Here is an 11,934-nt window from a genome sequence, read left to right as displayed (position 1 = left end):
TTCAGAACATTCTGTATTTTTTTCCAACTGAGCTAAACATGAAGATTTTGAATCAATACTCTATGCACTTTTGAACTTTGACATCCGATCCTAAGAAATGAATGTTCTTTATATTCCCATGCATAAGAGTATATATATTTTTTGGTAAGTGCTTTTATTTCAGTCATGTCTAAGCAGCTGATCTATGTGTATGTAATAAGGTAATATCTCCCTTTAACCACACATATTTTTATATTTCTCAAGTCAGTTATTTTCCATTCTGTCTAATCAGGCTAAATTTAGAAAGTAGAGAAGCCAAATCTCCATTTCCCCTTTGAATTTCCATTAGTTAGTTGGATGTGACTCAAATAAGAAGATTTTTTCTTTTCTTGCTTGTCTCAAAAATAACTGGCCCCTAAAGACCAATCAGAAGAAATGTATTTGGAATATGAAAACAAATGCAGTCAAGTTTTGATTGAATTTAAGGGATCTTTCACACATTAGGATATAACATTGTTATCAAAGAAATAACTAACAGAGCTAGGAGGATTACATGTGGCTAAAGTGAGTGAAAGCCATCCTTTAATTCTCAAATGGATTAGAAATATTATGGCAAAAAAAATTGTTTGACGGTGACCAAAAAGGATTTAAATAATAGCAATAAATGCTAACTTAAAGAAAATGTAGAATATTACAGAGGTCTACAAATGACTGTCTCCAGTGAGAAATAATAGGAACCTTGGGGGAAAGATTTCAAGAAGCATATTTTCATACAGATGCCAGACAAAATTTTCCAATAGAGCCAAACATCTTTACTTCTTATTCTTGAGTCATTACAATAATTAGAATATGCTATAGTGATGACTGTGGATATCTACAAAGGGAACAGTGTTTTTAAACCATGAAGCAGTGGTTCATGGCCTCAACCTATGTGAGTTGTGGCAAAGCAATTAAATGACCACAAATTACAGTCACTAGCAACTGAGATCAAAAATCATATTTGTGACTTACACAGGAACAATGCCTGGCAGTCATATCAAGATTCCTAAGCCATCCATTTGTTTTTGTTTTGCTTTGTTTTTCGGCATGGTTATTCTTAGCAGACAAAATCAAAATATGTGTTCATTATGTAAGATGGCAAGTGTATAAAACCCCTTAAAGGAGGAAAGGGACTGAAGGACTAAGTGAGCACAGGAACTTTTAGAGGATTTATGATGGCTTAAGCATCTGAATGGGTAGATCCGATGCCATTCTGGTCTGTCCACAGAGAAAATGGTGGGGCGCCTGGATAGGCTCAGTTGGTTGACTGACTCCTGATCTCATGGGTCTAGGATCGAGCCCTGCGTAGGCTCCCCAAGGATTGAGGAGTCTACTTGAGATTTTCTCCCTTACCTTCTGCCCCTCCCCTCCCTGTGTGCACATACGCATACATTCTCTCTCTCTCTCTCTCTCTCTCAAATTAATGAATAAATCTTTTTTAAAGAAAGATGGGAAATGGTGGCAACTACAAAATCACAAATTAATCTTTTCTTCATGGAATTGGCAAACATTGTAAAAGCTGATTAAACTGCAGCTAAGGATGGCAAGAGTCCTATAATCCTGGAAGAAGACAATCTTAGCTGATTAGAGCAGAAGCAGCCAAGGGCTGGCAATAAGCAGAGGGGGCAGTGTTTTAGAGAAATGTTCTACCTCTCAGGATTCCTGGCAGCCTTCCTATGAGTGAAAGGAAGGATCACGGAATTATGTTCAGTATAGGCCTGGTGGAATTATGTTCAGTATAGGCCATCACATTTGACTCGTCATTATATGATTAACCACCACTATTAACTCTTTTTAATTTTTTATTTATTATATAATTTTGTCATTGTTGATTTGTTTACTGCCTTTAAGGAAAAAGTGCCAGCTTCTCTCTGTAGAGGCAGGTAGAGAGGTCCCTTTGGATGAGGTCTTAATTGTCCTAGAAAGGTCATGTAGCCCTTTGGTTATTTGCAAATGTAGCATTCATTGCTTTAGGAAATAAGTTGATAGGACTTTATATACTTTATTCTTAGCTTTGTTTCTTCTTCCAGTTGTTTTCTTCTTTCTTTTTTCTTGACCCAATTAGTAATGGTATGTCACCCAAACTCCTAAGGCATTGATAATTGAAATACTCATCATATTGTAAGATGAAATTATGCCCATGTACTAATGGTTCTTTGGAAATGAAAAATCAACACGGAGCTTGAAACATTTACATTTAAATATCTACATGTTAATAAAATCCAGCATGTTAAGGGTCATTTTCTTGTTAGATACATTTCTTATGTTTACCTTATAGGCAAGAACGACCCCCCCCCCAATGCCTCTCCATCCGTATAATCACCTCCCTTCCAAATGTGAGTGGAATCCATGAAAATGACATTATCACCCCCAAGATTATTTGTTAAATCATGTGGCAAAAGGGGGATATCTGGGTGAGCCTAATTTAGTTACATGAGCCCTTTAAAATGAAAAGACTTTTTTAGCAGGTGATAGAATAAGAATTTGGCATACCATAGCTGGCTTGTGGCTACAAAGGGGACACATGAGACAAAAAATGCAGGAGGCTTCTGGAAGCTCAAGTGACTCCCTGCTGATGGGCAGCAAGAAACTGAAGATCTATCAGTCCTACTAATGCAAGGTTGCTGACAACAACCTGAATGAGCTTGGAAGTAGATTGATCTAGAGATCTTGGGTCTAAGCTTGGCCTGACTGACACCTTGATTTTGGCCCGTGACACCATAAACAAAGAGCCTAGTCAGATCCACCTGGGTCTGTGACCCACAGAAGTACAAGACAATAAATGGGTGTTGTTTTGAGGCACCGAGTTTGTGGTAACTAGCTACAGAGCAATAGAAAGCTAATAGAGTCTACTCTATGCTCTGTGTGAAGTGTTGAAATCACAGATGGATAGATCACTGTCACTTCTTTTGAGATGCAGAGTAACCCAGACAGATGTGGAAATATCAACTATAATAATAATGTGTTGAACTCAATGATAGAAGTTGGTTATAAAATGCTATGGAAATGCAGATAAATGGTACAGATTTTGTCCAGAAAAACAGGAGACTTTTCAAGAGATTGTGATCGTTAGATTCTACAACAAAAACAATAATATGTAACAGAGATAAACAATATGACCAGGCAAAAGAGACACAGATTCTTAATGTGTGAATATTCACAACCTTGCAAAACCAACCGAAAGTACAAAGAAGATCAGTTTCAATTTTATAAGAAATTAGCTGGTATAAGTGTGAGTGTACCTTAGTGTTTGGAGAAATGGTTCTATCTCAGAATATTCATTTTATCATGTTGCAGAGAGATTTCCTCCAAGCACATTCTGATTAAGCAGTACTGATCATCAATGAGCAACTTAACTGAATTTCTATGATGTATTTAATAGCTTCCTTAGCTCAGGAAAATACGCTTTAAAGCCTTGAAAATGGCTCTATGAGGTAAGATTAAATTCAGCTGGGGGTGACTCAAATCTCAAATAACAATGACTCAAAACCTCAAAGAAGGCAGGCATTTATTTCTCTGTCATGTAAAAGTCTTGAGGTTGGCAGTTGAGTGGGAGTGGTCATGGTGGGTTCATGGTGTCAGGGACCTGGCTTCTGTGACTGAAACATGCATGCTTTACACCAAGGTTGTCTCAAGATCCATTTGTCTTTTAGAACTCCAGGATTTATATTATATTCCATTCAGTTGGAAAGAATAAGGATGATTATGGTAACTCTCCTTTCACATCTCAGTAAAGTTATTACCCGGAAATTACACATATCACTTCCATTTATAAGTTCCCAATCAGATCTTTTTCACAGTCACTAGCTATGAGGAAGGCTAAGAACTGTAGTTGTATTCCAAATGGCCATTACTAAAAGTCAGAGATTCTATTACTGTATGTTATGCATGTTATACACCTTGTAGGGGTAACAACTAAAAGTAAGCACTATATATTTTCCTTAAGTTTTAAATTTAGGTTTACTTTAAGAAAAGCTGAGTTATATTTAGCATCATAGTGGTGTTTTAAGGTGCTATCAAGACACCATTTCCTGAAGTTCTTAACTTCAGGTGATAGTAGGTCATTTAGCAATGCAATTGGAAAAAAGTGTAGGTGTATAAAGAACTACACTTAAAAATAGACTAAATGATAGTCATTAATTTTTAAAAGGAGAACATAAAATATACAATTTTCTGGGATATAGTGTTATTTCTTCATCTTCAAGCACTGACATTCAGAAAAAAAATAGCTTAAAGTCTTAAGGTGCATTACTCACATAATAATTAGAATGCATACTATTAAGACTATGGACAAGAGTTTATAAAGAGTTTATATAGCTCACAGAAAAAAATTGAATTTAGCAAGTCTAACTTGACTGAAGATGGCAAAGACTCTTTCATAGAAGTCTGAGTGAGCATGATATATAAACAAGTAGATTTTTTCAGGTATTTTCTTTCTTTCTTTCTTTCTTTCTTCTTTCTTTCTTTCTTTCTTTCTTTCTTTCTTCTTTCTTTCTTCTTTCTTCTTTCTTTCTTCTTTCTTTCTTTCTTTCTTTCTTTCTTTCTTTCTTTCTTTCTCTACATCATCAGAAAGGTTTTATTTCTTTTAAGGGAAAACAAACTGTATCCAAGGCCTTAACTTAAAGACATAAACCAAAATAACCATTATTCCTTATTTAGAACTTGAAGAGTGTAAGAGTATATGTCATTAAATAGCAACTTGGATGAGTGATGGTCAAGTCTTCCCCAGAAAAGAAGTGGGTTAGAAGTAAAAGCTACCCCATGATGGTCTTGAATATAGCAACTTATAGAACTACAATGCATGTGAAAATTAGCAACTTAACGGTCACTGGGGAGAGCAGAATGGATTTGGAGCTCCTCAGAAAGTTTCATCCTCAGAGAATTGTTGCTACTTGATCTGTTTGGCAGGTTCATGATCTTGTCTTTATTGATAAAGTTTGTCTTTATTTAATCTGACTCAGAGCTCACTGATGAGGAAAGCTCTATCCCCAGGACATTTCTCTCTCTCTCTCTCTCTCTCTCCTCTTTTCTCTCTCTCTCTCTCTCTCTCTCTCTCTCTCTCTCACACACACACACACACAGACACAAAATCAGTGGTAATTGTTTAACACTGTAAATGTCTGAAATGGCCAAGGCAATTGAGGAAAATAAAAAGATGGACAAAATTCTTCAAAGGAAAAATCTGAGGATTGAGAAACAAAAGGCAGAGTTGATAGAATTATATTAAAACAAACGTGGTTCAGCAATATGCTAGCTATAATACCATACTTTAAGCCTGAAGGAAAACTGAGTTTGAAAATACAAGGATGGAGGTGTGTCTGAGTGGCTTAGTTAAGTGTCCTACTCTTGATTTTGGTTCAGGTCATCCCAGGGTTATGAGTTTGAGCCTCATGTTGGGCTCCACTCAGCATGGAGCCTGCTTAATATTCTTTCTCCCTGACCCTAACCACCCGCCCCCCCCACCCTTGTACATGTGTGCTCTTTCTCTCTTGCTTAAAAAAAGTACAAAGACGGGAAAAAGATATACTACAAAAACAATAAACAAAGAGAACAAAAGTAGCTTACTAATATTAGATTTAAAAGATTTTAAGGTAAAAACTATTCTTGGAGATAAAAAAATGACATTTATGACAAAGAGGGTCAATCCATCAAAGAGACATAGCATTATAAATATATATGCACCTAACAATGAAGCCCCAAAATACATGAAACAAAAAGTGACAAAAATTAGGGAAAATAGAAAATTCAACAATAATAGTTGTAGAATTCAATACCCTATTTCCAACAATAGATGGAGCAACCAAGGAAAAGACCAACAAGGAAATAAAAGATGTGAATAACACTGCAAGCCAATTAGACTTAACGGGACACACATAGAACACTCCATCCAAAAACAGAATATACATTTTCCTCAAGTACACGTGGAACACTCTCCAAGATGAACCATATATTATGCCAAAGAATAAGCCAGAATAAATTTAAAAAACATGAAATCATACAAAGTGTGTTTTCTGACTACAATGGGCTGAATATAGAAATTAAAAGCAAAATTATTAACTTTTTAAATTCATAAATATGTGGAAATTAACACACTTGTAAATAACCTAGGTAATAAGAGGTCAAAGGAGAAATGTATGTAAAGGGTAAATAGGAAATACTTTGAGATGAAAGAAAATGACAAAAGTTATGGAATGCAGCTAAATAAGTGCTTAGAGCTTTAAAGCTCTAAATGCTTATATTAAAAAGTTAGAAAAAAGTAAGACTTCAAATCAATGACATAATATTAAGAAACGTGAAAAAAATAGATGCTCAACCCAAAGTAAAATGGAGGAAGGAAATAAGAAAGGTTAGAGTAGAAGTAAATGAAGTAGAGAATAGAAAAAAAGGTAAACAAAACCCAAATTTGTTTCTTTGAAAGGATAAGCAAAATTGACAAGCTAGATTGGCCAAGAAAAAAAAAAAAAAGCAGAAGTTTCGAGTTACTAAATCAGGAATTAAAAAATTTCCTATCAGGGGGAGCCCCGGTGGCTGGGCGGTTTAGCGCCGCCTTCAGTCCAGTGCATGATCCTGGAGAGGATCGAGTCCCGCGTCGGGCTCCCTGCGTGGAGCCTGCTTTCCCCTCTGCCTGTGTCTCTGTGTCTTTCTCTTTCTCTCTCTCTGTGTCTCTCATGAATAAATAAGTAAAATCTTAAAAAAAAAATCCCATCATTACTGACCTTACGGAAATACATATGATTATAAGAGAATACTATGAACAACTGAATATCAACAAGTTAGGTAATTTAGATGAAAGGGCCACAACTCCAGAAAAACACAAACACTAAAACTTAAGAATAAGAAATCTGAATAGCCCTAAAACAAATTTAAAAAGCAGCACATTAACACCTTCCTACAAGGAAAAGCTTAGAATTCACTGATGACTTCTGCCAAATACTTAAGTAATGACAGTCCTTCACAAACTCTTCCAAAAAATATCTAATGTCCAAAGATATTACAGAAAAAAGAAAAAGATCAATATTCCTTAGAACTATCAACACAAAATCCTCAACAAAATGCTAGTAAACTGAATCCTACAGCATACAAAAAGGATTATAAACAATCACCAAGTGGGATTTATCCAGGGATAAATGTTAGATTGTTTTAACATGTGAAAACCAATCAACATAATATACCATGTTAATAGAATAAAAGGCACAAGCTATATGATATTCTCAATAAATGTAGAAAAATAATTTGATAAAACCAAACACTATTTCATGACAGAAACACTCGACCTAGGATTGGAAGAGAACTTCCAGGAAAACCCACAACTAATATCATAATTAATGGTAAAAGATTGAATATTTTCTCTACACCAGATCAGAAACAAGACAAGATGCCTGCTCTTGCTACTTGTAAACACTGCACTGCGTATTCTAACAGGCAATTAGACACGAAAAATAAGTAAATAACATACAGATTGGAAATGGACAATTAAAACTATCTTTATCTCAGAGGCCAATTAGGCACAAGAAAGAAAGAAAGAAAGAAAGAAAGAAAGAAAGAAAGAAAGAAAGAAAGAAAGAAAGAAGAAAGAAGGAAGGAAGGAAGGAAGGAAGGAAGGAAGGAAGGAAGGAAGGAAGGAAGGAAGGAAAGAAAAGGCATCTATATTGGAAATGAGAATCATCTATTCTCAAATGATGATTTTTCTATGTAGAAAATCCTCAAGAATCCATGAAAAACTACCATAATTAATAAAAAAAATCTCAACAAGGTTTCAGGATACAAGATCAATATACAAAAATGTTTAGTGTTTCTATACACCAACTACCCATGAACATTCTGAAAATGGAATGAAGAAAACAATTTTATTTACAACTGCATCAAATGGAATAAAATATATGAATAAATTAAACAGAAGTCTGTGATACTTTCACATTAAAATCCATAAAACATTGTTGAATGAAATTTAACAAGAAGTAAATGAATGGAAAGACATTCCATGTTCATAGAGTAGAAGATAATATCTCAAAGATGGAGTTGGAGTTATTCCCCATATTGATCTACAGATTCAAAGCACTCTCTTTTTTGCAGAATTTCAAAAGCTGATCTTCAAATTCATATGGAAATGCAAGGGACATAAATAGGTTTAATGGGTAACACATTGATATTTTATAAATAGAAACAATCATATTTTGGAGAAAATTCCTCCACCCTGATCTTTTTCCAACTTGAGGAGCCTTTATGTTTGAGTCTATTGTTCAAGGGACAATAACTATGAAAGGACCGTGCTCTGCCTCCTTTCCCCACTGGATACAAACCATGGGTTTGGTTCAGGAACAAAACAGCAAGGGCTGGCATAAAATAGAACAGCAATATTTTAAATTAGGACCCAGGGGCCACTGGAGCATGTTTACAAAACTTCTGCCCCAGGAGGGCTTCCTGAGATGAATTGACATGCCTTTCTGAACGTGGGAGAAAGCAGCGTAGTATTTTGATTTTTTAAAATGTCTCCTCATGCTCTGCAGTTCCTCTTAGCAGCCCAGTGGGAGAAACACAGGCTGCTACCTCTGAATTTATCCGACAGAAATGAATAATGCTCATTCAGAGAAATGACCTGCGTTTTGTCAATGCCATGCTCTGCACAGCCTCCTCTCCGTGGGACAGCCAGACAGCATGCGGTGCCACGGAGCACAAGGTTAGCAGCTGGAAAAGAAATCATGGTAAGCCAAGGCTGAGTTGCAATCCAGGGAGGAGAGATGGATATAAAGATTCACAGGCCTGGAGAAAGGTAAGGGAAACAAGTACACTAATAGGCACTGCCCTGATGCTGTTCATTACAGGTCAATTTCTGAGGTTAGCATCTGGCTTTATCCTCCACTCCTGGTTGTTAAAGCCAGATGTGACTTAGGTGTGGAGAAGAGAAGTTGCTGTGGTTGAGAGAATGGACTTTGGGGGAGAGAAACCTTGACCTGGGTTCTACCTCTGGAACTTGAAGAAGTGAAGTAACATGGCCAACATCCCACAGTTACTGTGATACAGTGTCATCAACTGTAGGATGCTGAAAACAGTAGAGTTGTTTCCATAGGATTGCTGTAAGGATTATATTATCTAAGGAAGATAATATTTTTTTTACAAGTGACAATTATTAATATTAGCTGTTATTAAACATGCAGCTGATTTTTACTGTCATTATTTTAGCCAGCCTTCATAGATTTCCAGACTCTTGAGCCCAATTCTCTTAAACAAATAAGAGATGGGGTTGTCAGAGCTGTGAAGAATTATTTCCCAGAAGTCATCCCAGACCTAGACTGTGACTACCATTCCAAACCCATAATTTTTGAAGAAAATGGATTTTAATGGGTTGTACAGGATGAAAAGATTGGAGGTTCTCCTAGTTACTAAATTCAAAGAATATGCACTTACTTGATGAGAAAGGAGAATAACAATACTCAGACTAGTCTGACCTAGTGATTTTGTAAAGAGGTCAAATAACTATGCGTTGGCAGAAGGGCAATTAGGCACTACCAAATAGGTTGGTAGTGCTTATTATATATTAGTTGTTTTCTTTTAAAGATATGGAAAGGAGAGACCAAGGTTTATGAGTTGGCTGTCAGTAGGGCTTGCAAGAAAGATGGAATAGCCCTCATTGGGCACCCTGAAGGCTGTAGCCCTGGAGGGGCAGGGTCATACAACAAACAGCTCAGAGAATCCAGTATGGGAACAGGATGGACAGCACTTCCACTGTTAGAGGGTGTGCCACCTGTGGGAAGCAGTGTCCTGGGCCCAACCAGTAGAGTGGGAAGAAAGGGGAGCACATGATCCAGAAGAATCCATTTCTCTTTACCAATATTCCATGTAAGGTTTGCTGCGCTTTGCTCATTTCTGAATCCCAGAAGCTGGCACACTACCAGGCAAAAAGCATGCCAACAAAGTGAAGAGATACCAAGCAATCCATGGAATGTAGATGTTAAAGGGGGAAACAAAAAAGCTCGACTCAGATCAGAAGACCAGCAGAAGCAAACACAAGAACCAGGGCTGCCCTATTTGTAACTCAGCCTTTTCCTCCCCTGGCATAGCCCAGTTGCACTACCTGGGGAAGACCCATTCAAAGAACTTAAAGCTGTAGCAACAGTGCACTAAGGTGGAAGCCTTGCACCTGAATAGAGGTGATAGACCCAGACAAGTTCTGCAGCCTCTGCCGTGTGATTTTTAACCACCCTGTTGTGTCTCCACAACGTTATGTGGGCAAGAAAATAGGAAATAGGAAACCAAGCTCAAACCCAAGGCACATGATGGGCAGCTGGCAGACTGTGCTGTCCCTGACTCATCAGCAGGGAAGGGCTACCCCTGCAAGATGGTACGGAATTCCATAGAACAGTATCAAGTTCATGTGAGTGGCTTTAAATACAAGAACCAGTCACCAACCCAAGGGCATCACACCTAGGCCAGATTCCAATGCAAGGGCAGCCCTTTTAGAAAGACCCAACCACCTTGGAAGACTAGAGGTGTTTCTGTCCAGCATCTGGGGTTGAACCAGCTGCTTCCCATGAGCATGGGCTGCCCTTGGCTCCCTTTGCCTCCTTTCTTATACCTGGAGAACTCATAGACCCTAAGGCAGGAGTGGGTCATAGATAGCATCTGATTGGTCCAGAGCCATCCTGGCTCTTCCCCTTTGGGATGGGCCTTGTAGGTCAGGACAAGGAAAAGGGGGGATCTCAAGAGGAGTTGTGGCCCGCAGGGTGGTAGTTTGGAGGATGGCTTTCCCCATTCCCCAGCCCCTTGGGGCCATATGTCAGAGCTCCAGGTCTGAGATTACTCTGAAGGTCAGTTTTGAACCAGTTTGCAGTTAAAGAACTGAATTCTACATGGGCTCTAGGTAGCTCCAGTGGAACCTGAAGCTTTCACACCACACCTTGGCCTAAGTGGGAAAGGGCAGATGGAAGTTTTTGCCCCATCAAAGCCACTTTCAGATACTGGCCAATTATACAGCTCTTTGCCCACTGTGAAGTCTCCTCCTGGAGCAGTGGCACAGCCCTGACAGAGCAGCGCTATCATTTCTGCCCCTTCTCCACCACTCCTGAATGGTGCTAAAGATCAATCAGCAGCTGGAGAAGGCCTCAGTACTGTGTGGATCACGGAAAGCTCCAAGATGGGTTTTTTCCTCTCCTCCATCAGAGGTGCTCTGACCCAGGATCATGTGGAGAAGTTCCCACATCCAAGTCCCCTCAAAGGTTCTGTGCCCTTAAAGACAAACTGCTTCATGCCAGTCAGCTCAGAGTTTATTGGTACTCCTTGGTTCTCCTAGCCCTCTTCTTTTCCTTGTGTAACAGGCCACCTACCCAGGTTGCTGTGGTGCTAGCCCTCTCCTATCATCCACAGGAGATGTCTGGGTACCATGGAATAGGATAGGGCCCCCAGGGATAGAAAGGAGGGCTGGTGTAGGTTTCTGCAGTGAGAAAACAGATGTCCCCCGCCCAAACTAAGATTTATCCAACTCTGCTGTTTTTTATGACCTGGGACTTCACTGAGAGTGGATTATTCCTTGTAGCTTTCAAGCAGGAATTTTAAGGAGTGTCACCATCATAGGATCCTCTTCACTGAATCAGTCCCTAGCTGCTCTTGTGGCATCTCCCCCCGTCATTGCTTTTCTCTTTGTGAAATGCTTTTATGTCTTGTGTATGGGTGTGTATAACATGTGCTTATGCTCTTGGTCACTGAAGCATCTAAATAAAGATTTTCTTTCATAAGCCAGACTGTAACTTAACAAACCTAGGGTTTGGGGAGATATTGCCATTAGCTATGTGTGCCTTGACCACTCATCCTCACCCCTCTTAGACTCCCAAGGCTCTAAATACTGATCTTAGGAGATGGGATAAACATCTAAATTACCTGGCAACTTTGCCCAGGAAGGCTTCCCAGGTGTTCTAAACTTAA

At 38.5% G+C, this 11,934-nt stretch overlaps 1 pseudogene; it reads left to right on the top strand.

The window, feature by feature from the left end:
- The first annotated feature begins 8,609 nt into the window (after positions 1-8,609).
- Positions 8,610-10,503, top strand: LOC129495920 (zinc finger protein 346-like; annotated as a pseudogene).
- Positions 10,504-11,934: the final 1,431 nt, after the last annotated feature.

This window comes from Nyctereutes procyonoides, unplaced genomic scaffold (assembly GCF_905146905.1).
Source record: "Nyctereutes procyonoides isolate TBG_1078 unplaced genomic scaffold, NYPRO_anot_genome, whole genome shotgun sequence".
NCBI classification, from domain to species: domain Eukaryota; kingdom Metazoa; phylum Chordata; class Mammalia; order Carnivora; family Canidae; genus Nyctereutes; species Nyctereutes procyonoides.
This window is presented reverse-complemented; position numbering and strand designations above follow the sequence as displayed.